Genomic DNA, 27760 nt, shown 5'->3' with positions numbered 1-27760 from the left:
GCTTTGACTCCTTTCTGGACCAGACACTTGGTTTCAATTGGGCAGGAGTATGGTCCACAAACCAAACCTTCCAAAGCTTTGCATACACACTTCACCTGGCAATCGTCCACATATACAACATCCCCTGGCTGTAAAGACACAGATTACATAAAATTAGTCCAAAAGTAAAAGGCATCACTTCTGTGTGTGTGTGTATATATATATATATATATATATATATATATATATATATATATATATATATATATATATATATATATATACACACACACATACACATAGCACCATTGCCCACCTTATATGTGTGTCCATTATTGTAGCAGCTGCACTGTTCTGGTGCAACACAATTCTGTCCATTGAAGACAAAGCCAGGGTTACAGGAGCAGCCCTCTGTACACGTGCTGGGACATGTTACAATCCCATTGAGGCCTGGACAGCCCAAGGAGCAGGAACTCATACAGATCTCATAGTGGCTGTTTGCTGGGCAGGACACAGCTGAGAGAGAGCAGAGGAAAGGTCTTTGAGTCAATTACTTGATTGTTAATTAAACTTACATAAAATTATATTAAATTTCAATGGTTTATTGAACTTTTTTCAACTAAGGCATGAATGAATTACTGTTTGAGTGATTGTCAGTGGACACAGAGAGCACTGCTGTATATTGCTTACGACAAAAGTAAGGTGTCCTCCAGGTCTTGATCTCAGCCCCTGCTAGCTGGCAGTTGTACACATAAGCGGCGATGGTATCACAGAGAACTTTGTGGTTTCCATAAGACGCACAGATATCATAGACACAGTCATTGAAGTAAAGGGTGGGATCCAGCTTGCTGTAGCAGGCAGTAAAGGGCCCGTCTGGTGCTGTAAGGATACCACAGTATCCTGCTGCACCATAGATAGTTTTCAGTGCAGGGACACAGTCTGGACAGGTATTGCCTGAGCATCCATCATCACACACCACATCAGGTATGGCCACCTTCCATGCTAAACCAAAGTCGTTGATGTTCTTTGTGAATGTGCCGCTGGGCAGGCGTAAGTCATCACTCTTATTCCCATTGAAATTGCCACAAAGGCCACATGTCTTGCCATAGTAGTTACTTGGCACGGCAACACTAACATGATACACATGATCATATGTGACAACCAGGCCAAAATTGGTCTTCATGACATAGGTGAAGCCCTGCAGGTATGCCACAACTGCACCGTTACTCAAGTTCAGTGGGAGGTAATTGAAAACTCCATTTACCTGAAGGAGAATACAAAAAGAAAAGTTCAGTGAACCTCAGTTATACAGATGCAGCCACCTCAATTTTCCTCTCCCAGCCGGCTGCCTGCCGGTTGCCAGCCAACTGCCAGCCGGCTGCCTGCCGGTTGCCTGCCAAAAGCCAGCCAAAGGGACTAAGCCCCCTCCTTCTGGGGGTGTGCCTAAATTCTTGGAGCTTAGAAGATCTGTTCAGAGAGCAGAGAACATTCTTTATGTGGGACAGAAAACCTTGTGACTGGAGATGTGATTTCCTTCACCTGTCCCTAATTTCTGTAATAATAATGAAAATTGTTTCTGTGTTTTGATTCACCGCAGTGAAGAAGATATTACCTGACGTCTGAAAAACTTTGACCATGAATTTGATTTTATTATTTATATTTTTGCCCCTAGTGACACTATAAAGGTTTTGAGGGTTTTCTCTTTTGCATCTGCCTCAATGATTTTTTTGCACTGATCATCCTTTATTAGATAAAGGACCTACTGATACTACCCACAATAAGTTTATCCATTTTTGCCCAGTCACTGTGCACAGATAACCAATCTAGCTGAAGTGATTCTCAGAAACGTTTTTTTTTTTTTTTCCATTTTCGACAGAAACTCCCTTATAGCTATAGTTATAACCAAAGTATTATCTTGGCATTTTATTCCTTTTATCTTATTTGACTGGTAGGACAAATTACTAGTACAAACACAGTAAGAGGTATACATGTCCATCTAAGATGTCTAAAACAAGGGTCCCCAACCACCGGGCCGTGGAGCATTTTGTGCCGGGCTGCGGCGAACAGATAACAGAGGCTTTTTTATTTCGGATAATGCTTCCATCTGTGGCTCATATGTGGCGATAAGGCAACGCACTTGGTCAGGGTTTCCGTGCGGTAGTAAAAAGTAGTAAAAGGTAGTAAATGAAATTAGACAAAATTAAGGCCCTTGAAAGGTATTAAAAGGTAGTAAATGGAATTTGACTTGGTAGTAAATTTTTCATCATCCAGCTCAATATATTATGAGTTTTCCATTTGTCTACATGTTTTAACTTAATCTAATTAAAAAATATATAATATACATGCTAGCAGGACCTGAGTCGGAATTAATAGCCTATCAGAATGACGCTGACACCATTTCTCCGCCTTTTATCCCAGTTGAACCAGGGTGATCTAACGTGTTGATATTAGCAGCCTCTGAAATTAGCTAGTAGATGGTGGTGAAGTGGGGAAATGAAAGTTTACTAAAAATTGGCTTGATAGCCTGTCATTTAAAAACTGGTGTAAGCCGGTCATGGGGAATGACTGGAAAGCATTCTGCAGTGTATGCTTTATATGCAGTATATCCTGCATGAACCCTGTTGGTGATTACAGTAAAATCCCGTTATAGTGGACTTGCTTATAACGGAATATTACCTGTAACGAATGAGGTATGCTGGTCCCGGTGTTCGGACGAGTTGAGCTACCTATTGAGACGTACTATCGAGCCTATTTGCGCATGTGCAGTTCCACCATTTGGGGGCTAGGGTTAGGTTTTAGGGGCTTAGGTTAGGGTTAGAGTAAGGGTTTTAGGGTTTTTTGGGGTAAAGGTTAGGGTTAGGGATATCGATTAGCACTACGGTAGCCTACAGTAACTCGACAAAGTAGCTCAACTTGACAGAACACTGGCCGTGCGCCTTTAAGAACCTGCAGAAGCAAAAAGCAGAAACTCTAGATATAACGAACTTCGGATATAACGGACTGTTTTGCCAGGTCCCTTGAAGTCCATTATAACTGGATTTTACTGTAGTTAAATATTGCACACCTCATAGTCTTTGTTACATGTCTCCGCTCCTTCCCCCAACACGGCTCGTAAGAGGGAAACAAGCTCAGGGCTCCTACTAATTCAGCAGGATGGTGAATTGTATTTTTAAGCACTTTGTTTGTAGTTGCTTCTATACCGGTTCATGAAAATATTGTTTTACATGAAATTGGTTCATGGTGCAAAAAAGGTTGGGGACCGTTACACCTCTCTGACAGTCAAATGTCAACGGAATAAAACTGGTCCGTGGTGGCAAAAAGGTTGGGGACCACTGATCTAAAACATCTACATATCTTATGCTAGGTAAAGCATTGCGGATCCCAGCAAATGGTTTTTTGTGACATCCTGTATAAAACCTTTAGAACATAATAGTTAAACGATTGGATGGTCACTTACCAAAACTCCTAGCATGTTGTTCTGCAAGATCAATGTATAGTTGTAGACCTCTAGGGCCACCAGTTTGGGGACAGAAACATTCTTGTTTTCCACCTCAGGCCACCATTCTTCATTTTCCACCATCACGGAGAAAGGGATGAGATGTGTTCCTTCCAGGTCACACCCCTTAGCTAAGACATAGGTGCAGGTACCCTGGAAGTCATATGGGAGCCCATCGAAGGTCTTGTAGTGCGGGTCTCCAGAGGCAGAGCAGACACCTGGACCCGCAGGCTGGCATGTATGAATGCCATTTACCAACTCACACTTTTCATTCTGGCCACAGGAGAACGGTTCACATTCAATCTAAAAAAAAAAAATTAATATCAGTATTATTGTCCCCAAAATCTTCAGAAGTAAGAATTCCAAGGAGCCATTCTGTCCTACCTTGCCTTCTTTTATACATGTGCATTGCTCCAGACACGTTCCGTTGGGAGAGAAGGAATCTCCAATATTGTAGTATTTGCTTTTGTAGACACAGCCACATTGGGAGACTGGTACACAATGATCACCACTGAGGATGAAACCATCGTTACAGATGCAGTCTTCTTTGCATAATGCGATACAGTTAAAGGGTATGGACATGGTGTAGCATGTGGCTGGGCAGCCTGTGGCACACAGCTCATAATGGCTGTTGGCAGGGCATTCGGTATCTACAGAAAAACAGGGAACATTCTGAAATTCCTGAAATTCTGAAATTGTTCAATCTTATTAATTATTATTAAAGTCTTGATAAGACTTTGCTTCATAAATCATTATAAAGCATCTATAATGCATTATAATTGTTGGTTTAAAGAATAAAGCATTAGAGTGTCTTCTATTGACAGTCATAAGGCATCTTAGTGTTGATTATAATTCTTCATAAGTTCCAATGAAGATCTGATATATAATGCTTTATAGATATCTTCTTAAGCAACAAAACATCCATAATTCTTATACCAGGGTTATGCAATTAGTTTCCCCCATGGGCCAGTGTTTTCAACAGTGCTCAATACGAGGCCAGTGTAGTTTTATACATGCATGAAAACACAATTATATGTTTTAGATAGCTGTTGTTTGAATAATAATTATTTTAATTATATTAATTATAATCATTAATTAGTAAGATACAAGGTCATATTTTTTGGGAAATACATAAGCTGTGTAAGCCTATTCAAATAGCTGTCTACATAATATTGCTTTTGTCAGATACCATTTAACATTTTTTAAACAAAACTAAACAGGGAAATCTCGTTCAGAGGGCCGAATATTTTTCTAAGTGGGCCAAATATGACTTATACCAACCATTCTAATACATGTACAATATAATAATACCACAAGTGTGTCTGAGCACAAGTGTTACCTAAGTCCTTAATAAAATTACATCACACTTTATAAAGCATGTTGGTTAGGAACTATATCAAATATAACAGTCAATGTGACCATAACACTTACTACAAAAGTTGCTGGACCTCCATGAATAAACTTTTGCCCCACTTTCCTGACAGGCAGTGGTGTAGGTGGTGATGGCCTGACACAACACATACTGAAGGCCGTTGTAGTGACAGAGATCGTATATGCAGTTGTTGAAGTAGTTGCTGGGGTTCACTACTTTATGGCAGTCACGAAAGGGGCCACTGGGGTCATTGATCAGGCCACAAAAGGTCCCTGTCTCATATTCCTGCTTTTGGGAGAGGTCACAGTTTGGACATCCACCTTCACAGCTTTGACCACAGCCTGTTGTACCAGGAATACACCAGGTGATACCGAATTCTTCAGGGATAGCTGTTGCTTGGCCGTTCTTCGTGGTCAGATCATCTTCAGGCTTGTTGTTATAGTTTCCGCACAGGCCACAAACAGCACCCAGGTAGGTGCTGGGGAGAGTGACGGACACAGCGGCATTCCAGTCAAATGATACCGTCAAGTTAAAGTCGGTTTTGACCACAGCATTCCAGCCGCTCTTGTGGACAGATATTTTGCCTCCAGTTAAGGATATCGGCAGAAGAGTGAGCTCATTGTTTACCTGTTTTGCAATAAAAAATAATAGCAGTCACAAGGAAATAGTCTCTAGCAGTAATACATTACAGTGTGTTTTAAATTTCCAAATAAAATCCACTCACCTTGATCGTTCCTGGATTCTCTTTGCTAATCACAATACTCAGGTTATACACTTTCACTTCCACCCGTTTAGCATTGAAGACCACCTTACTATCCTGATTGTTATTCTGGACTAACACATCAAAGGGCACAAGGTTGGGGTCCTTGGAACAGAGACCCACCATCTGGAACAAGCCAGTGCCCTGGAAGTCAAAACGTCTGCCATCAAATGTAAGGTAATGGGGGTCACCAGTGACTGAGCAAACACTGTAGGAGACAGGATGGCAGTCCTGAATACCATCCACCACCTGACAGTGCTCACCAGCTCTACACCCAGAGTCTTGGCACTCAAGCTGGCTACTTGCAGGGTTGCAGGTACAACGCTTGTGACAGTGCTCATCAGCCCAGAAAGAATCTCCTGCTGGAATTTTGCGGCCCTGGTAGTCGCAGCCACAGTGGGCGGCTGGCACGCACAGCCCTCCATTCAGGATAAAGCCACTGTTGCAGGTGCATGTCTCTACACAGGGATCCGTGCATCTGGAGGGGGCATCAGGGTCAGAACACGTAGCAGGACAGGCGTCTCCACACTGCTCATAGTGACTGTTTTCTGGGCATCTGGAAGCTTTTGAGGAAAAGAATCAATGGAGAAATTAAACCAATAAATGTGCAGGTGCAACAAACGCAATAAATAATAACTGTTATAAGTAACTGTTATATCATTTAAAATTTTTATAATTACAAATAATAACTATGCATCTTAAATAACAAGGATTTTCATATAATAATGTTGTCATTTCTTTGATCGCATTAACTTTAATTGCATTAATTTTGACACCCCTATAGGTGAGTATACTGTAGCATGAGATTTTTATTTTTATTTATTGATTTCCATTTTTATTGGAATTTAATTTCCATGATTTTTCAAGGTGTGTGAATAATCATAATGAAATATTTAATCATTTCATGGCCTTATTTTGATCACACACTTAAGACCTTTTCCCTTCCCCCATATGATGTAGCTGTTCTTTGTTGACAATGCAGAGGGTGCAAATACATCCGCTTCTTTAAGACAACAGGTCACACAGAGCTTAACCAGAAAGAAAACTTTCATGTCACAAAAATATAATTATATCTATCTATTTTCTGAAGCTGCTTGTCTTATTTATGGTCGCGGGGCAGTTTGGAGCTTATCCCAGGGGCTATGGCTATAAGGCTGGGAGGAATCCAGAATGGGGCACTAACTCATAGCAGGGCATACTCACACACCAGTCACTCACACACCATTCACTCACACACCAGTCACTCACACATCATTCACTCACACACCAGTCACTCACACACCATTCACTCACACACCAGTCACTCACACTCCATTCACTCACACGCCATTCACTCACACGCCATTCACTCACACACCATTCACTCACACACCATTCACTCACACACCATTCACACACACACTATTCACTCACACACCATTCACTCACACACCAGTCACTCACACACCATTCACTCACACATCATTCACTCACACACCATTCACTCACACACCAGTCACTCACACACCATTCACTCACACGCCAGTCACTCACACACCATTCACTCACACACCATTCACTCACACACCTACAGACAATTTGATAACCTCAGTTAAACTCAGTGTGTCTTTAGACTGTGGGCAGAAACCAGAGTATCCAGAGAAAACCCCACAATGAGACAAGGGAGAACATGCAAACCCCCCCACACAAAACTATGGCAGGGGCTCGATTGCTGATCTCAGTAGTGTGAGGCAACAGTACTAACCACTGTGCCACAGCAATATCATTTTAACAACCATGAATAATTATAATGACCACTGCCATGTGAAACCAGAAAAGTGCGACCACTAAGTCCATAGACCTCAATGTATTTCTCATCACCTTCTATTTAGTAGTTGATTGCATAGTTGAACACACCCAGGGAAGTATGCTTTGCCTATGACTGTGTTTTAGACACATACTGTAGATAACTGACACAAATTTAACCATTCATAATGTTATTTCAGTCATCTGACCATATATATATATATAGTGTATACACTACTTAGCTAGCAATATTCCTTGTTGGTTTGTGGACAAGGAATTGGTACGTTCTAAGGGAAAATTGCAAGAGCTTAACAACTCTAGAGATGAGTCTAGAGTCTGCTTCCCAAAAAAATTCGTTTGTAGGTACCACTGGAGTACATCTATTGGTACACTACACTACATAGCTTTTCTGTGCCAGCATTATAGAGGGTACAAGTACTAGTGTCGTGCTGGTGCTATGTTTATTGACAGAGAATGCTTAGGCTAACTTGACCACTGGTACTTAACATGAGTCGAAACATTATTTTTCGCAAAACGTCAACTAGGTACATTACAAAGCATTACTAAATGTTATTTATAACTAATTATTTGCTGCATCTTTATTGTCTATATTTTGCACTTGTACAAAAGACAGGTGTCACCACTTGTTCAAGCATATCCACGAAAAAGCCATCGAGTGATCACTTAGTCCCTGGATTCAGTCAGGCGCAGTTCATGCAAAACATTTCTTTCATCAGAAACATTAACATATACAACAAGCACCAGTTTTCAGTTTGTGTGCCTATAAGGAAATGTGTTGCATTTGCACTTTGAAGGCTGGCTACCAAAAATGAATGCAAAACAGTGGGACACTGTTGAACTTTTTCTGTCCTGTGCCGCTTTGTTCTTTTTTGTAGTTTCCATAGTCTTTTTGTGTTTTTTTAATTTCGTAAATTTGCTCCATTCTATGAATGTAGCAGGCTTTCTCAACCTTTGCTTTAATTTCTGCATGTTTTCGGCAAACGCAAAAATCAAATAAAACACCAAACACTGGAAATAACAAATGCGGCTCTGCTGAAGTTCGCAGTGCATTGTTGCCCCTCCCCACACGCCAACACCATGTGTTCGCAGTGCATTGTTGCCCCTCCCCACACGCCAACACCATGTGTTCGCAGTTTTAGACCGATTTTGTGGTGCAGGGCCAGAGTCAGCTTTTTTCCGGTATGACACCTGATAATCAGCAATGGAAATGCTAGGAACAAGTTCCAAATTAGGCACAGACTTGGACCCACAACACGTTGATTGAAAAGGGCTATACAGTATTTAGCCTTATGAACTGACCAACCCTGGGTTAATCACAATCCACCAAACCGCCAAAATAATTTTGCAAGATGAGCCTTTTACTGAGGATTGTTGGCATTAAATTATCAAAACCCTGAAAGTTAATGTTAAATATGCTGTTGTTAATAACACCCACATTTGAAATATATTCATTCATATTGAAATTTAGTGGTAATCATTGAGTAAGTAATAAAAGCATATCTGATTAAACTTTTGAAACAAAATTGTTTCACTTTTAGCCTTTACAAAACATGCAGAAAGAGGTTTTGAGGACATGAAATATTCAATCTTTCAATCAATGCAATACAATATAATATACATAAAATATTAGGTTTTATAGCTAAGGAATCATTCAGAGATTGCACAATATTTTGGAAATATAATTTGGATATTTACTATAACAAATGTAGGAAAATAATAAAAATGACTTTAATGTCTTTTTTTTTGAGGAGCATGCATGTCACTGGTGAAAATTTCAATAGAATATTAGTGAAAACAGATTTTACATATAATTAAAAGAAGACATGAAAATATTTTAGTCGTACATTATTAATGTTATTTGATGTTGTAAATAAGCAAAATATAATTTCAACTTACCGTGAAGAAGCAGCGGCATAAAACAATACAGTAAATAATGGCCCAGCATGTCTGAAATTAGAGGATTTGAAAAATGAAGTTAAAATCGGTACATTAAAGTAGTTAATTTTAAAAATCAAACATAAAAATAACAGCTGCACAACACCTTTAATAATTAATGACTCGGATTAAACCTGTCTCACCTAAACAGACTATTGGCAAATGAAATGAAATCCTCAGCACATCATGCTTAAATAATCCAACGTTTCTTTGTGTTATACAAAATAAATATTCCTACAAGTGTATATGTAACTCCAATTGGTCCTATGTGCACTTGCCCACCTTCAAAAACATTCCCTCCCCAGGTCTTGGACTTTCCCTTCTATACTCACACATACGCCCTCTTCGCTTGAATTGTTCAGTGGCAAACAGTGTAGGAGTGTCACTTATCTTATCGACCTTCCTAGGAAATTGACTAGACATCTATATCGCACTTTCAATCAGTGATACTCCTTGCCCAGTACCCAAACATTACTTAGACTAAGATCCTGATTGAATGAGCAGTTAATGAAATGAAATCATATAAAACAAGTATACTGGGCAATATTGAACCATGATGCATGAAATTATGAATGAAACATAGTGGTTAAAAGACGAACACATACTGTAATATATAACTTTTGGCAAGTCTCTGCCATGGCTTCATTTGTATAGAGTTTGCATGTTCTCCCTATGTCGTTGTGGGGTGTCCATGGTGAATTGGAGTTACCAGATTGCTCCTTGATGTGCATGTGTGTGTGAGGGAATGGTGTATGAGTAAAGGGTATAACTTTGGGTCGAGCATTAGGGAGGGTGAGGTCTCTACCTATTTAAGGGAGTCCAAGGTTGTATTGGCTGGTTTTGATTTTCTATTTATTTATTTTTTTTTGGGGGGGGGGTTACAACCTCCCCATCCCTCCCATAATTTACCCCTATGTGTATGAGTGTGCCCTGTGATGAGCTGGAACACTTACACTAGGTTATTCCCTGCCTTCTCACATGGAAAAATATTTAAAAAATAACATATGACTCTTATCCATTTTACCCAAACATATAAACTCTTTATATGACACTCAAAATAAACATACTATTCATATTTACATACCATGTCATTAGACATACATGTATGCTTTATTGATGTAACATACATATAAAATTATTGTACAGTCAAAAGTATAAGTCCTACATTCATGTACAGTGCATGTTAAATGAATCTTTTGTCAGCTTAATTTTTATGCATAATTCTTTGAATGAACTCAAATCATGGACAGTGGTTCCACATAATTAGAATGAGTACTTTGGAGAAAAAAAACATCCTTTTTGATGCATTCACTGAATTCTGAAAACATAATATGAATTAACATGTCTAATTACACCAATATGGAGAGATCATACTCATGTCTTTCATAAGAATAATATAAAAACAACACTTTAAGGAACAACAAGTAATAAACATGTATTTCCTACTAAACCCATATGTTATCACATATGGTAAAATATAAAATTCATGTAAAAGTAAACTGTCGACTTAGCCTCCCTGAAGCTGGGCCTGAATGTTGATGGTGATGGTGGGTGGTATGCAGCACCTTATTGCCCCTGCGATACTAATCTGGAATAGCTGGATCCTCTTTGGGAAGAGTGGAGGTCAGTGGCCCAACACACATTGAAAGGCTGTCAGATGGTGATGTTCTTGAGTCAAGGAGTCCCAAACGTACTCATTTAATGGGAGGAAAACAGGCTATCACAGGCATTTATTTGTTTCTTTATTTATTTATCCTTTATTTTAGCAAGAAGGTTCCATTGAGATACAATATCATTTCTTCTAGAAAGTCCTGGCCAAGATGGCTGTAAATAAGAAAAAAGACAGAAATTTCATATGCATACATACAGAGATGATTAATATGAACACAAACTAAAAGACATACAAATACTCAAGCTATACATTGAATAAAATTAATTTATATGAAACAATGATGCTGTTCTTTAAGCTCAGAGTTTAAGAGGTTTAAGAGAAGGCAAGGAGTTTAAATTCAATATATTTTGTAATGTGTTCCACTTATGTGGTGCATAACATCAAAAGCATAAAGCAGAAACAGGGCCTTTGTGGATTTTTCTGGTTTTCTGCTCAGCCAAGCCATTTGTCTGTGCAGAGTAACTAGAAGAGTGATCTCCGTGAAATATTCATGCAAGAACAGAAGGCCCAGAATAGACAATTTGACTATTTGACTTCCAGTCTGTCAGGGCAGACTGGAAGGACCACAAGGACAGACCCAGGAGGTTGGGCACCAAATCCAGGTTTCAAAGGATTGGCAGGACTGGGTGGCACCCCAAGACCCATAGGGACAGCACTGAAGGAACAAGACAACAGGACCTGAAGGGTATCAAGGAGACCACAGGAAGGGAACCAGAGCAGGAGGGCAAGACAGGATCAGGATCAAAACAGGAATAGGGACAAGAATTCAAACAGGAGGCCACCAAGGAGACTGCAGGACAGGGGGACACCACCAGGACCTACAGCGCAGGAACAGAGACTAGAACAAGCGCAAGAGGACAAGGGACTTAGATGGCCAGGCTAAACAGCATGTCCTTTCATTATCTCCTGAAGATAAGAGGTCAGCCTGCTCCTCTTCTGGTCCTTCACTTGCACCAAGACTTGGGACCAGATTAGTGTGCCCATATGGCCAACATGGGCCCCCCCAGAGCAGGACCTAGAGTGAGGCCCAGAGGGTCCCACTCCAAGTCCTCTAATTGGGCATCAGGGTCAGTCCACTACAGGCAATGACAACAACAAGTGACAAGGCAGTAACTCACATGAAAGCCAGGGACTACAAGGCAGGCACCAATGGGACATCCAGGGACAGTAAAACCAGTTCCAGCAAGACCTCAGGAAACAAAAAGGTGGTTGAAGTCAAGGTGGACACCTGCAGGGCATCAGGACACAGCAAAATTGGATCCAGCTGAACAACTGGAGGTGAATAAACCATAGCTGGGAGACCTGGCAGTGAGCAGGGCAAAGCAGGGGCACCTGGAGACAGAACAGGGCGGAATCCGGGCCACTGGAGGCACAATGAAGCACAACCAGGCCATCTGGAGACAGGCATGGCAGAACTGGACCAAAAGAGGCTCTCAGGGGTTGCTATAGAGGATCTTGCAGAGTCATGTCATTCTGTCACAACCAAAAACTCAAGAAGTTGTCCAAAACAACTAAACAAAACAAGGGCAGTGAAACCGGACTGGACCAGAACTGCATTTGTAACAAGGATTAATGAAGGAGCAAACAAGAGGCAGCTGGAGTGAAGCACACAAGGGTAGGAACAAGAGGCAAGACAAACACTTAGCAGGCGTTAGAGCCACACTATGGAGGAAAAAGGCAGGGTGTGACGCTTGGTCTATCACAATGACTTTTTGCTGAACATATAGTGGTTTGTGCGTTGATCAGGCAAATAAAACTGCTCTCTAAGCTTCTTCTGAAATCTTTATCATGAAGAAATGTGAATGACTAGCAGCATACATGTGATAAGAGGTAGCATATTATCCATATTTGAGAAATTAATCAGGATTTCCAGCCTAGAGTGCCATATCTGGTTCACATCCCACTTCAAAAGTTGCATGCTGCTGGTGTGATATTGCATTTACTCTAAAAATCTATTAATCTGCTTCATTTTATTCCACTCAATGCTTCTGCACACAGTCTTATAATTAAGATCTCTTGGTCTTGCTTTATAATTTATGATCTGGTTCTGGATTCTTGGTTTTCTGGTTCTACTTGATGGTGGATTGTGTCTAGCTGTTGTGGTTTATTGTCTAGCTTAGCACCCTATGTTGCTCCTCACCTCAACTTTCTTGATCTGTAATCCATCCATGGCAATTCCTCTACAGCTCATCACTGGAATAGAGCTCATCCATCTCGTCTCCATACCTCACATTCAGCTGCCCTTGCTTCTCTCAGCATTTAGAAATAATATATGTATAATAAGCCAGTATACAGCTTAGACTATGCCCATGTCTCATTAATCAGTTTTGAACTTGAAAGTTCTACTTTGTATAATGTCTTTTGACATCCAGGAATAATTTAAAAATGTCTGTCAAGGTGTGAAAAATTCTGTTTTATTTGAATGTTATGGAGGTTGAAAAAAAGATTACAATAGCATTACATAACAACTAAAACACATTGCAGCCTTTGAATGTGAAAAGCTAATACACTGTTTGCATACCTGTTACCAATGATTGATCAGTAAATAATGTGAATCCTGTAACAAAGGACAATGGCAGAAAAGAATGTTGGCTGTGGTTTATCACTCCCCAAAAGGCAAAGGACAAGAGGGCTGCTATCACTGGCACACAGCTTTGACCTGGTCACAGAAGAAGACCCAGCACTGGTTTTCACTACAGCATTTCCTTAAGTAATTTTTTTTTTCACAATAAGGCTTCTTGCAGCTGGATCTACTCCCCCTCTGTCTCTGACTTAAGGTAATTTTAATTCCATTTTTTAAAATTAGTATTTATTTGGTGAAATGCACCTTTATAACACATTCATATAACATTAAATGCACCTTCATAATGTATTCATAGAACATTCTTAAACCTCATGTAAGTATACCTTTGCATCCTAACATATCTTAACAGCTTTAAAATACATTAATAACAAACATTATGCTGTACAGTTATATATATATATATATATATATATATATATATATATATATATATATATATATATATATATATATATATATTTATTATCAGTGATGCAGCTGTCAGGTTCAATCCTTCCCTTCATGGCTCTACCCTGTTTGGCCAGCAGATGTCACTGGCCATCCCCCCCTTTTCACTCCTCTGTCTAACACCTCTGTGTTCCCGTGCTTCTTGGACTGCTGCATAGCTTAGGAGGCTGAGCGTGTGGTACAGAGGCTGCAACTCTGCAGTTTTGGGTTTGAGGCCAGCCTTACCAGTTTTATTGGTTTTTCCTAGTGATTATTTTAGTTTAGTTTCCTAGTGTTCATGTTAGTCTTCTTGTCCTAGGTTTTCCCTGCTTGTTTCCCCGTATGAAATCCCTGTGTTTACCAGCTGCTTCTTGTTTCTGTCATTAGTCCAATGTATTTAAGTCTGCGTTAGGCATGTTTCCCCAACCCTGTCATTGAAGTCGCTTCATGTATTGGCCCATATTCTTAGCTGTTTTCCCAAATAAATCCCTCGTTTTCCAATTCTCCATCTCCCAGCTCCAACTTCCGCCATCCATGACGTGACACAAAGTCACATATCTTTGTCTTGACAATGAACCTCGGTCAATTCTTAGCTGCCTTTCACTGTGAACTCTTATGTAGCTCATTAACTTTTAAATTTGGGTACAAAACCTAGTTCTCCTGATACCTACAGCTGTAACTTTGTACGTACTACGGCATAATTTAGACGGTTTGTATATTACAAAAAAAAGTGCCCTTTTTTTTAAAAATGAGTAGACTTTTAATGTTATTGTTCAGGCTAGCAGACTTTTATGATTGGAGGTTAGGGGTACCCAAGTATTATTTGCGATTTTTCGCATTTGTCTGGATCTTCTGCCCCTAACCTTTGCAATTGTGAAAGGATTACTACATAGGCTGTAGCTTTTAAACTGAAATGTTAAAACATAGAAACCACACATTTTCATTTCTGCTCTGTTTTTTATTGTTTATTTTTCAATACCAATATGCTTTAATTCCTGTTTCAGTCTCACTATTCGTCAACAGTAATAACGCTATAGTATGATCAGCCTTTCACCTCATCTTAGTGCTACACACTACATTTTGCCATATTCAGACTTTTTACATTTTTTGCCTTTTAACACCACACTTTAAACACATCATTTGGAACGGAAACATTTAAATTATGATATCCTCCCCCATCTTTCTGGTGTAAGAATATAAAATAGCTCAAAATTCAATTAAAAAAATAAGCTTGCATAAGCTTGGAGCCTGCGTTTTCTCCTTTTATTCACAAAACTTTTCTCCAATTGCCCTGGTTTTCTTCTGTGGTTTAAATCCTGATGGTGAAATGGTTCGCACTGTTGACTCACATCTCTGGGACGCGGGTTCGAGTCTCCGCCTGGGTCATATGTGTGCGGAGTTTGCATGTTCTCCCCATGTCGTCGTGGGGTTTCCTCCGGGTACTCCGGTTTCCCCCACAGTCCAAAAACATGCTGAGGCTAATTGGACTTGCTAAATTGCCCATAGGTGTACATGTGTGAGTGAATCGTGTGTGAGTGCACCCTGCGATGGGCTGGCCCCCCATCCTGGGTTGTTCCCTGCCTCGTGCAGTCCTTGGAACCTATCCCAGGCAGCACAGCCCTAAAAGCTGATGTACACCCTTAACAGGATACCAATATTAAAAAAACTGCTGTACTAACCATAATCAGACCAGTGTTGAAATACTGAAAACCATGCATAAACCCATTATGCACTAGCATGTTTCTTCATTAAGACTTGAGTAATCATTGCATGTTTATGACTGGAACAAAGAATTAACTTATTTATATATATATATAGAGTGGCAGGAGTGCACTGACATTCAGGAGATCAATAGCTTGGACGCAAGATTCCATTATGCATCAAATACAGGGAATATAAATACATTGCTGTTAGATTTCCCTGGCAAGCATTTCATCAAAGAAAGTGCACATCGGGGTCTTTCATTACTTCCACTTCTTTGTGTAATAAGTGAGGAACTTGCAGGGGTGAAAGTATGGTCTGAAACGCTTGCAGAAACAGGGTGTAGCAGATGATCCAAAAGAAATATAATGTAGTGTTATATTTGTTGTTCACTTTTGATTACTTAAGCAGATTACAATTTTTATCCCAGTGAACAATTTAGCCTCCCTGTAATATAATTTTCATTCATTTTGTCAGCAGTCAGTGTTATCAGAGGTAACTAAAATGATTTGCATTTTACAGCTGTATATGTACAGATCAGAGTCAGATATTTTTAACCCCCCCCCCCCCCCCCATATACTTCCATTAATATACTGTAAGGAAGCTTCAAAATATGAACTTTTATTGACATTCATTTTGCACATTACTTCCACATCAGGTTGTACCCCATCTGGAGCCTGCATTTTCTCCTTTTATTCACAAAACTTTCCTCCAATTGCCCTGTGGTTCCAAAAAATGCAGTTAGACGAAGTGGTTTCTCTACATTGTGATCAGTGTGTGAATAGTGCACATGAGTGGTCCCTGCAATGAAGAGCCACTCCATCCAGAATGCCTTTGCTGCATCCTGGACAGATTCCTGGATAGCTTCCAAACTCCTGTACTGGATAATAAATTATGGAAAATGGATGGAATTACAGGGGAGTGGACAAATAATGGAGTGATATGACAATATCAATATCAAGGATCTACAAAACACACTTTGTGGGGCCACACTTTGCCTTCGGAAAAGCATACTTTTCAAAATTGTGTGAAACTGCTCCTGAACCGGCTGCATGGGGAGGTCTGACCACCGTCCAAAAAGAAAAGAATCCAGTTGTTTGATTTATGAAGGAGATGTAAATCCATTTCCCACTGCAAGCTCCTTTCCAAAAAGGCTCAACAAACCAGAGAATGGGGAAGTCACTGTGAGGGAACAGTATAGGTGCAGCTGAAAAACAGCCACATATTTCATAACTGTTATTCGACTGCCACAAAATGGCTGCCTATACTAATACACACTGTGAGATGACGGTCTCCTTTGTCACAGTTCTGCTGTCATTTTGAAGCCGGTATTTTAGCTGTCACAATTTTGAGACTGTTCCCCTTAACACATTAAATAATTGTCATGCTTTGTAAACAATGCCTGTGTAATTTCACTTCTTTGCCCTCTTTGGGACTATGTAAGTTGCTTCTTGTTGTTTTTTGTTGATGAATATTATGTTTGCATAAAGTTAAATATTAATAACATTATCTACAACTGTGAAGTTACCATGAAGCATTTTCTGAATCAATTGCGTTTTTAAAAAGCTGAATGACAGGAAACCCAGTCAAGTGACCAACTTAGTACATCCTTCCTGAAACCATCAGAAATAAAAACACAATACCATGGGCGAGTGTAAGAATAATGACCTTCCTTGTTCCCAGTCATTTGTTCCGTGTAATCTGTGTCTATTTATATGGGTATGTGGTTTTTTTTTTGGCAGTAAAATACCAAAATTAAATAACATGCTGTTGTTAACATAGATCAAAAGAAAACAGCAGAGTGCCTGCATTGTTTTGTCTTTGTTTTATTTTTCTCCCTGACTTGTCCAGATGGTCACTGGTTTGAATCCCATGGATGGCAGAGTAATCATACTAAATTTGGCACGGCAAGACCTTTAACCCCAATTGCTGCAAGGAGGCTGCATGCTGGCTGACCCTGCTGTCTGACTCCAACCTTTGCTTTCACTTGTGTACAGGCGGATCCTTTCCCTAAGTCTGGCTTCAAGTAGAATTTGCTAGTAAGTTGGAGCAATATCTATACAGTACAAAATAATAATAATTATAATGCAGTAATAGTAAAAGTAACTGCATACCGTACTGCACTCCACTTCGCTGAAGCAACACAATGGGCACAATTTTGACGATCTAACGCAAAACGGAGCTAACAATTATGAGCAATTATCTCCAAATCCATTTTGCTATTTGGAGGGCGGAAAAACCAGACTTTGTGCCAGCACCAGGCGCGAAAATGTCCCCCACTATGTAACCTGTTTTTTGACGTTGTGGGGACCATTTTTCAAAGCCAGATCGCTTTTCATTCTAAGAAATGAGAACCTCATACGCGAGGTGAAAAGGCATGAGCATATCATCTTCCACCTAAGCCAGGGGTGTCCAATCTTATCCGCAAAGGGCCGGTGTGTATGCAGATTTTTGGGGTAACCTGTAGGTCAGGTGTTAAAATCCAGGTGTGAGGATTCTTCAGCCAATCAGTCCTCTAATTAGTAATTTAATTAGGGAGTTGCAGTGAAAACCCGCATACTGTACACGCTGGTCCATTGCAAATAAGATTGGACACCCCTGACCTAAGCCTACCGAGGTAAAGCAGGCGTGGGATGTGGTATCCGTGAGTGTGTCCTCGTTTTCTGCCATCATTAGATCATCCCCACAGTACCGAAAGCGGTATAATGATATCAGAAGACGGGGGAAACAGGAGCTGGCTGCTGAACGAGAGCAGCGGCTAGGAACTGGGACTTAATTATGCTTGTATGTTTTACTTTAATTTTGGATCTGCAGTTTGCAAAATATAAATAAAAGTTCGATCTTTGTTCAAACAAAACACAACCTGCCATTTTAAACGTATTTTTTAAATGTTAAACTAAAAGGCAATAGCGCCGTTATTTTCCTATTCTTACAATTAAGATCATAGAATCCTAGAGACATCCAGCAAGTACAAATAATAGAAAGATTTATTTGTCACGTCCCTCCGTCCAGCCCTCTCGTGGACCACACCTACCTCGTTAACCCCGTGTGGAATCCTTCCGTTTAGTACAATGTCTTGGGCAGAAAGAAAGGCAAAATGTCAAAAACCACAATGAATAATTAGAACTCATGACAGGTGAGTTAGTCTTCACATAGCTTTTACATACCATTCATTATCTTCCGAGGATCTTCAGAGTGACCCCCGGAAGACTCTGCAAGATTTGATCCTACAGAATAGGGGGCTTAGGTAATAACTGAATAACTTAACTATTAGCCATGTTTCCCAATACAAAAATGTAAATTAAAAAAACACTACAAACCTTGGTAGCAAGAAGGCGTCTGCAATGTGTGGTACTGTGGTTGATGGTGTTTGGGACTGGTACTCTGCGGTGTGTCTATTGGAATGAAAGTAAAATTACATGTAAAATGCTGACAGTCCAAGACAGATTCTTTACATTTTGAATACAATAATAGGCAGCGTGCTTTTCTGCTGCTGTGAAGGTGTGTGTGTATATATGTCTTCAAAGTCAAAACCTAAGTAGAAAGCATTTTAATCATTTAAGCAACACAAACAATTTAAATAATTTACTATTCTACACTTTACTGAGAAACCTTATGTTGTCTTATGGGTTATATTTCTTGCACCGAGTCAGATTAAATATTGATGTGCATTTTATCATCAGACTGACTTCAGATATTTTAAAAGGCTCTGGCAAGTTACCACATACAGCAGCCATAACTAAACAATTACTTATATTTACTGTACTTCTTTGGTGATTTTCATTTTGCCGTCCTTCAGTGTTTCAGTCTGCAGAACAGAAATGTGTACCAACTTAAATAATGCAAGGCGGCAGTCTAATAATAAAATTATCCAAGTTTTAATTACCATTGCTGGACCACTGTGAAGTGCAATGCCTGTTGTGTTGTTCAGGCTGTGCAAGGAGTGAAAACAAATTTTAAAAGGGATGTTTGAAAACAAACTTTTCAAAGCAGTGAAACATAAAAGAGAGGTTAATGGATGCTCAAACTAGTGCAATGCAATAAATGTAAATGAAATGAAAAAGGACACGTTAAAAAAAAAAGTGTGAAATTTTTAGTCACTTAGTTTGAAAAGTGTAGAATATGGAAACTTCGTGGAAAACAATAATATTAATAATGTTGCATTAATAAAATCAGGGGTCGGGGGACTCTTCTTTTGGGAGCATGTTTGTCGCTATAATCATCATCACTGTCCCCCATGTAGTTATGTAGTTCAGTTATGAAGCACATAAAATGAAATGTCAAATGTTTACTTTGCTCTTCTTTTCTGCCTCACATCCATTTCTTCATCTGATTGAATGTCTGTTGGGCAATCTACAGTAGTTGTACAGGCTTCTTGAGACATTGTTTTTCATATGATACCGGAAGCATAAAAAGTAAGTTTTGAGTTAAAAAATATATATTTTTAAGAAAACAAAAAATTATGGTTGCTTACCGCACCTTACCAACGCTCTTATATGCCTGTGAATGGGCCAGTCCTGTTCTGGTGGGATGTGGTCTATGACAGCCTTATGAAGTCGCTGCCCATCAAATGGTGGCCAGTAGCATGTCTTCTCATTATCCGTCTCATTCAGCCAGTTGGATGGTGCAATAGCTGTACCTTTGTCCTCAAACTCCACTACTTTCCACAACTGGCTGCTGGGATTGATGTAGAGGCTGCTGGGATTGCTGCACTGTGTGGGAGTAGTGAAGATGCTGTGTGCACTTGTGTTGTGTTGTGCGCCTGTTGAAGCGAAGGGGTTGACTGGATTATTTGAATGTATATATCAGTGTTTGTGTGCCAATACGGTTATGTGGGTGGTTGTTGTTTCATTTTTTATTTTTATTTATTTATTTTGTCTCAGTCTGCGTGAATATTTTTCTGTCCTTTTTAATAGACAGCAAGAGTGTTACTGACCACTGGGGGAGCGTTTCTGTCTGCGTACCTTCGCAGCAAACACCTGCGAGGTATAATATCTAATATTGGTGATGTTAACTCAGAAAAGGACAGTTGCTCCTGAGCTTTGCTCGGTCGCCAGTCGGGCATGGGAGGACATTCCCACTCCGGCAGTAGCCTGCTTTGAGAAGGTTTTTTGGCCTTCGTAGAGCAACTTTTAGTTAAAAGTGGTTCAGCAGGAAGTTAGTCTCCAGTAGGTAATTGTTAATTTGGTTATTTTAGAAGTATCCTGACGCTGTCGGATAATTTAAAAAGTTATCTTTTAACGCAAGTGTTAATTTATAGTTTTTTTGCACTCGGCACTTTATTGTTTTAACTATATGTTAATTAGATCAACTAAAAGTTTAAATATGCTATATTAATATACTGGGCTGGGAGCAAAGGACGGGGTCATAGTGAGTTGGGTAATTATGCGGCCCGCTCAGTTTTGTGTTTGCAAGATGTTTGCCCTTCTGGAAGTTTGCGTCCAGTCAGACTTCATCTGCAAGCGATGTAAGTTAGTGGACTCACTCATGGTCAAGATTCGTGACCTCGAGGAGCAACTGGCTCTCATCCAACACAACAGTGAGTTAAAGGAGAGAGTTAATGCGCCTTCTAGGGAGACTGTGTGTACGCCACAAGCGGGGAGGGGGGAGAATGAAGAACAGGTAGGTCGTGAGAGCTTGGCGAATGTAGGTCATAGATGTAGAACAGGGCGTACAAAGTTCACAGAGGCGGCATCACCTGAAGTCATGCTGCCTAACCGCTTTCAGGTCCCTCCAGCTTTAGAGTCTGAAGAGACTGGGGAGGCAGGTGGGCCCTTGGGCACCAAGGAGCCACCTACCCCCAGGAGCAGGGAGGTTGTGGTAGTAGGGGATTCAGTTATTAGAGGTGTAAACAGTTATTTGTGCACCCGTGATAGAGGGTCCCGTACGGTGTCTTGCCTCCCTAGTGCCCAGGTAGGGGACCACCCAAATCGTGTGGACAGGCTTCTGGCCCCAGCCGGGGTGGATCTAGTAGTCATGGTGCATGTTGGCACCAATGACACAGGAAAGGGTAGGAGGGCTGTTCTGCAGGATAAATTTATAGAAGTCCTGGATAAGCTTAGAAGCAGAACATCCACGGTGGTATTCTCTGGAATACTTCCCATGCCACGTGCAAGCCAGGCTAAGTTAGCTGAGGTAAGGAGATTAAACACGTGGCTAAAAGGGTAGTGTAGGAAAGAGGGATTTAGGTTTATGGGGCACTGGAAGATGGAGTACACTAGCAGGAAGACTAAGCTAAAACCCTGGGTTCATTTAAATCAGAGCTAGATAAGATTTTTAACAAGTCTGAGCTATTTGTAAAGTTCTCCCCAGACGAGCTTTGTTAGTCTCGTTACCCCTCTGTATTTAAGTTCTGCCTCTGTTTAGTTCCCTTGTGGTTTGTTAAGTTTTGTTGGATGTTTCTGAAGTCTGTATGCTTACCTGCTTTATTTCTGTAATTACACTTTGTTTATTCCCCTTTACTTTTGACCCCTTATGGTCCTTTGTTTTTGTTAGTGTTTTCTTGTGTTCTTTAGTTCAGTTAATAAACCCCGTTTGTTCCTTTGAGCCACAAGTGGGCCGTCCACCTTCTGTGCCTGCACCATGCCACGTCCTCGTGCTAAAGTCGCCTGAATCCTTAACGTATTTTAAAAAACTCATCAGACCGTTTCCTCGCTGTGGTCTCAGTACATGTCATCTTATTTCACCACTCGCCAACGTCATGGCATTTGTCACATCCTGAATAGCCATTGTGAGACTTAACATGCTTAATAATGAATGTGCTGGAGCATCACACACAAAGGATGACACAATGACCATCAAGGTTTCACCATTATTTGTCACACCATTAACTAACAGTTTGGAGAGGTCAGCCACAGTTTGGAGAGGTCATATTTCAAAGTCCTTGAAATAATCAAATACACTGTGTGGTTTTCCATCCAACCATCCATCCAACCATCCATTTTCTAAACCGCTTATCCTACTGGGTCGTGGGGGGGCCGGAGCCTATCCCGGAAGCTATGGGCACGAGGCAGGGAACAACCCAGGATGGGGGGCCAGCCCATCGCAGGGCACACTCACACACCATTCATGCACACCTACGGGCAATTTAGCAACTCTGATTAACCTCAGCATGTTTTTGGACTGTAGGGGGAAACCGGAGTACCCGGAGAAAACCCCACGACGACATGGGGAGATCATGCAAACTCCGCACACACGTGACCCAGTGCTAACCACTGCACCACCATGTCGCCCCTGAAGACACCCATCTTTGCTGAAATACAAAATGTAAAGAGTAAATAATAGTTACTTTATTTCACAGGGAAATGCCACCATCTAATGGCCACTTTGGTAAGAACTGTTCTATGTTAGTCTGGCCCTTACATATGATGTCAAAGGCTTTTCATGATAATAAATCTAAACACCCCACAGGCTGACACAATAACTGGCAATTGAAATAAAAATTTTGCTACAAAGCTAAATTCTGATAAAAATGTCCCAAGATATATAAATGTAAAATTAATTAAGGGCCCATTATAAACAAAGACCAGATCTAATTTCTGACCTATTAAAAGTCATTAAGAAATTACTTGTCACATTGTGGTTAGGGCTGGGTAGAGAATAAGGTCATCATGTTGTGATTATAGTTTTCCCCATATAAATGAATGGAGAGTCCCCAAAAATATAATTACAAACCTGTGTGTGTGTGTAGTTCATTGTTGTTGTTAGGTTTTACCCTATATGGTCTATGTTTGTAACTGCTCACACTAATTAAAGTATAGATGTTTTGCTCAAGGAATGTCTTCATCATATTTTTGAGAAAATTAAAATCTACATTAGAAAAGTACACAGGTTCTTACAAAACTGTTACTGCTTCAAAGCCATTTGAAATAGCGATTACTTTGAAAATGTATGTAAGACTAAGGAACTAGAAGACAAGCTGTTTTTGAACTGTTCGATTGGTGATTCCCATTTTGTCACATACTGTAAGTTACTCATAGAAAAAAACAAATAGGCATTTACATTTTTTATAAATAGTAATGTCCAATTGGAACCACGCTGGAGACCTGAGACTTGACTCAGACTGTAATTTTGTGACTTGTGAACATCTCTGCTCCTAGTGTACCAGTGCATTTATGCTTGTGACCATGGGTGAAGTTTTGGGAGGGGCTGTCCCCCAAGTCGCCTGAGTCAAAATTGCATTTAATTGGCAAGACCACCATTGCACAAGTTCTTAACTGGGACTTTGCACCTTTGCATAAGTGGCTTGTTGGTACCCTATACTATAGGTAGACAAAGTTATAGGTCACGTGTGCATCAGATATGTGGGTTAACACATAAGGTAAGCAGGATGCAGTTTTGTATTTTTGCCCATTAAGTGCAAACATCAAACTCTGCCAATGCATGTAATAAATTAAAATCTTGAATCTCATGCAAAAAGCTCTCTTTAATGGCCCAGTGCTGGATCACCTGTATGGGAGATGGATGGATAAAAACAATCACTGTCATGCCATAAGAACTACAAATGTGACACAGATTAAATGCCACAAAAGTTATATTTGGAATCCATATCTTTTGTAGCTGAATACATACAAAATGTCATATGTGCTACTGTGGGATCTGTGCTCAATCTGCTGCGCAATGTCACCTTAGATGCAGCTGTTTAAGAATGTTATATAATGTTCCATGAGAAAAACAGAAGGAAAAGGAAAGCCGGGCAGAAAAGTGAACACAGTGTATAATCAGAGTCAGCTTTATTCGCCAAGAGTTCTGGGGGACACAAGGAATTTGGTTCTGGCTGCTAGAGACTCCTTAGTACACAGACAACAAATGACACTGTACAAACAATAAACACTATTGCAGGGATCTGTTGAAGATCTGCTTGAAGACTGTAGTCAGTTGGTCAGCACAGACTTTGAGACAGGAGGGGGAGACACCGTCTGGGCCTGGTGCTTTCCTGGATCACATCCTTTTCTCATACATTGAGTGCCCTGTGTGCCCGAGGGGGGAGGGGGACTGCCAGAGGTGTGATAATACCCAATGAGTCAGAAAATATGTACAGTTTCTGTTTAAATAATTTGCAATTTATTTTTAAATATTAAAATTACTTAATATATTCTACATAAGCATCCATCCATCCTTCTTTAACTGCTTATCCTAGACAGGGTACAGAATCACATTACTTAAACTTCTCCAGTGATGCTGTTTTGTTGATTTTAGAAAGGAATTGCTCCATTTTTCAGATGAGATATAATGGGGTACATTGAATTTAATCAGTGCTATAAAGGTGCTCTGTTTAGAACTGGAATTGAAATACTTTAATGCATTTATCTCTTCACGTCTTGACTACTGTGATGCTTTGTACACACATCTAAGGAAATCTTCCCTTTCCAGGCTACAGTTAGTTCAAAATGCAGCTGCTAGGCTTTTAACCTGATATGGCTACAGGGCACATATTACCCCCATCATGTATGCACTGCACTGATTTCCGGTTGAGTACAGAATTCCTTTAAAAATGTTGGTGCTCACCTACAGAGTTCTGCATGGGTAAGTGCCAGAGTACTTTACTGGCATTGTGCACCGCTATACAGCCTCTCTGGAATGTAGGATGGGGAAACAAGGTCTCTTAGCCATCCCATGTACCCGGCTAAAGACACGCGGGGATTGTGCCTTTCAGTCTGTGGCACCAAGGTGTTTGGAACAGTCTTCTACTGCCATTGCGCTCAGCTGGGTCAGTTAACTCATTTGAAGAACAACTAAAGACTTTGTTTAAGCAGGCATTTGGATAGAGCTCAATAGTCTTCTGCTTGTATTCTGTTTTATTACTAGTTGTGTTCTAATTAATTTATTTTTCTTGTTGTGTTTTATTTTGATGGCTGCTTTAGTGTTATACGGAGCTTTGTGATCTCTTGTCTGTGAAAAGTGATTCATAAATAAATTCTACTGACTTATTTCTGGTATCCCTTGGTATCCTGTAGAGGGCAGCAGGTTCTGTGTCATGTTGAAATCTGGATCAGTGTCATCATGAAACTAAGGACTTTTTGTGACTAACATGCTTGCACCTAATGTCAGCCTTTTGAAATCAGATGGCTTGTGCAGTAGGTGCATACAAACCAGGGGGATTTTTCAGTTAGTATCCCACATTCGACTTGCTTATTGCTTAGTTTGAAGTTGTGTGCAGCCCCTCCAGGGTTAGGGGCTTGAGTCCCACCACTGCTCTGTGTGTGTGCAGTGTACATGTTCTCTCTGTACATGTTCTCTCTGTTTCACATAGGCTATTCCAGCTATTCCAGTTTCTTCCCATAGTCCAACAACATGAGGTTAAGAAAACGGGTGTCTAATTTGACCATAGTGTGAGTACCAGGTGATGGACTGGCATCCCACCCAAAGTATTCCCCAGCCTTGTGCCTTAAGCTACCAGGAATATGTGTCAACCCTGTAAGGCTTCAGTAGTTGCTTATTCTGGCCCTGTACCTTAAGATTGTGTGCCTGTATTTGGAAGGTGACTGGTTCAAATTCCATGAGTCTTTGAGCAAGGCCCTTAAACCCATTTGCTCCAGGGACTGACTGACACTGCTGTCTGATCCTCACTTGTATAAATACTACCAGTCAAAACTTTTTTTGCACACGCTGGGATTTTCTACATTTTCATGTTGTTGACTTAAAATTTGCAACAAATACACTCAGTATTTCTTTGATAACACATAAATTTACAGTATATTCACCATTTGAGTACATTTATTAGCAAGAAATTGTCATATCTTTGATTCCGCAAAGTAACCTCCTCTAGAAGTTATCAAAGCAGAGAAAATTCAAGGCATTCTTTCTACAAGAGACATTAAATTCTGCTGTGTTTCATGGAATGAGACACTTGAATATTTAATCAAACTAGTGCATTTAAAGTTAAAGGGCAGCCTAGAATTTGACTATGCAATCACAACACAACCAGTTAATAGGATGTCAGACATGCACTTTTACACTCTTTCCATGTTGTAAAGGAATTGTTTTGTTGGACAGTGGAAACTAAGGGGCCACTCTTTATTTTAAAACAATATGCATTTTTAAATTCTCCTTTTAATCGTGGTTCTACTGGCAGAAGGCTACGCTGAGGAGCAGGTTGCTTCCAAGCTCAAAATTTCTAATATACAGTAGCAGTACAAGAACAAGGTGAAGCAGGAGACAATGGGAACAGCTAGAAAGCAGCCAGGTAATGGGAGGAAGTGACTTTCTGGTGCCAGAAATGACCTAATTTATCCAACAGTGCCTTGTGGATCATAGGATGACCTCAAGTGACCTTCAAAAGGAATGGGACACATTAAGTGCAAGTCTGAAATGCACTGCTGGACAGTTTATATCAGGCACCTAGAAGAAGGACTGGAGTCCCATAAAGCAAAGAAGAAGCCCTTCATTAATGAGAAACAGAGAAAAACCAGGCTGGAGTAAATAAATTATATATATTGTTCACAGATGCATATCCATAAATTGAGAAATGAGTGAAACAAAAAATTGTGCTGTGGCCTCTTAATGTTTTCCACGACTGTATGTTCATTTATAGTTGTTGACTCAACTGTCCCATGCCTCTCACAAGAATAAAAATCTGCAGTTATATGAAATAAATGGAAAAAAGGTAAAAACCTGTGGTGTGAAAAAACTTTTAACTGGTAGTGTTTCACTTTGGACAAAAGAACCTACTAAAATAAATAAATTTAAGATGGTTAATTCCGTATTGAATTCCGTATGAATATCTAGGATAAATATTAGTTCACTTCTGTATATTAACTTTAGTGAATCAATATGTTGATGTACCTGTTTTGCACTTTGAAAGCCGGCCCAAATAACTAAGGAGTCCTAGAGTGACCTCAGAACTATATTTTCTACAATTCTACAATGTTTGAGACCTTTGAACTGGGAACTTTGGTCAGTCTCCTTTGGAAGCAAATGTGCTTCTTCATTGAGGCCCTTTTCTGGCTAGTGAGATAACTAATTTTCGAAATATGGTTCATTTTTACGGATTTAAAGACTGACCTTGCAAAATGTACTTTAAAATCTTA

At 40.1% G+C, this 27760-nt stretch overlaps 1 long non-coding RNA gene across 1 annotated transcript; it reads right to left on the bottom strand.

Annotated features, from left to right (window-relative positions):
• Positions 1-17607: 17607 nt before the first annotated feature.
• On the bottom strand, positions 17608-20482 carry LOC125748470 (uncharacterized). The gene is made up of 5 exons (XR_007399556.1): positions 20211-20482; positions 19052-19126; positions 18899-18958; positions 18766-18806; positions 17608-17787 (listed from the first exon to the last, which is right to left on the bottom strand). It is a non-coding gene; the product is annotated as an uncharacterized LOC125748470 (long non-coding RNA).
• Positions 20483-27760: the final 7278 nt, after the last annotated feature.

This window comes from Brienomyrus brachyistius, chromosome 9 (genome assembly GCF_023856365.1).
Source record: "Brienomyrus brachyistius isolate T26 chromosome 9, BBRACH_0.4, whole genome shotgun sequence".
Taxonomy (NCBI): Eukaryota; Metazoa; Chordata; class Actinopteri; order Osteoglossiformes; family Mormyridae; genus Brienomyrus; species Brienomyrus brachyistius.
This window is presented reverse-complemented; position numbering and strand designations above follow the sequence as displayed.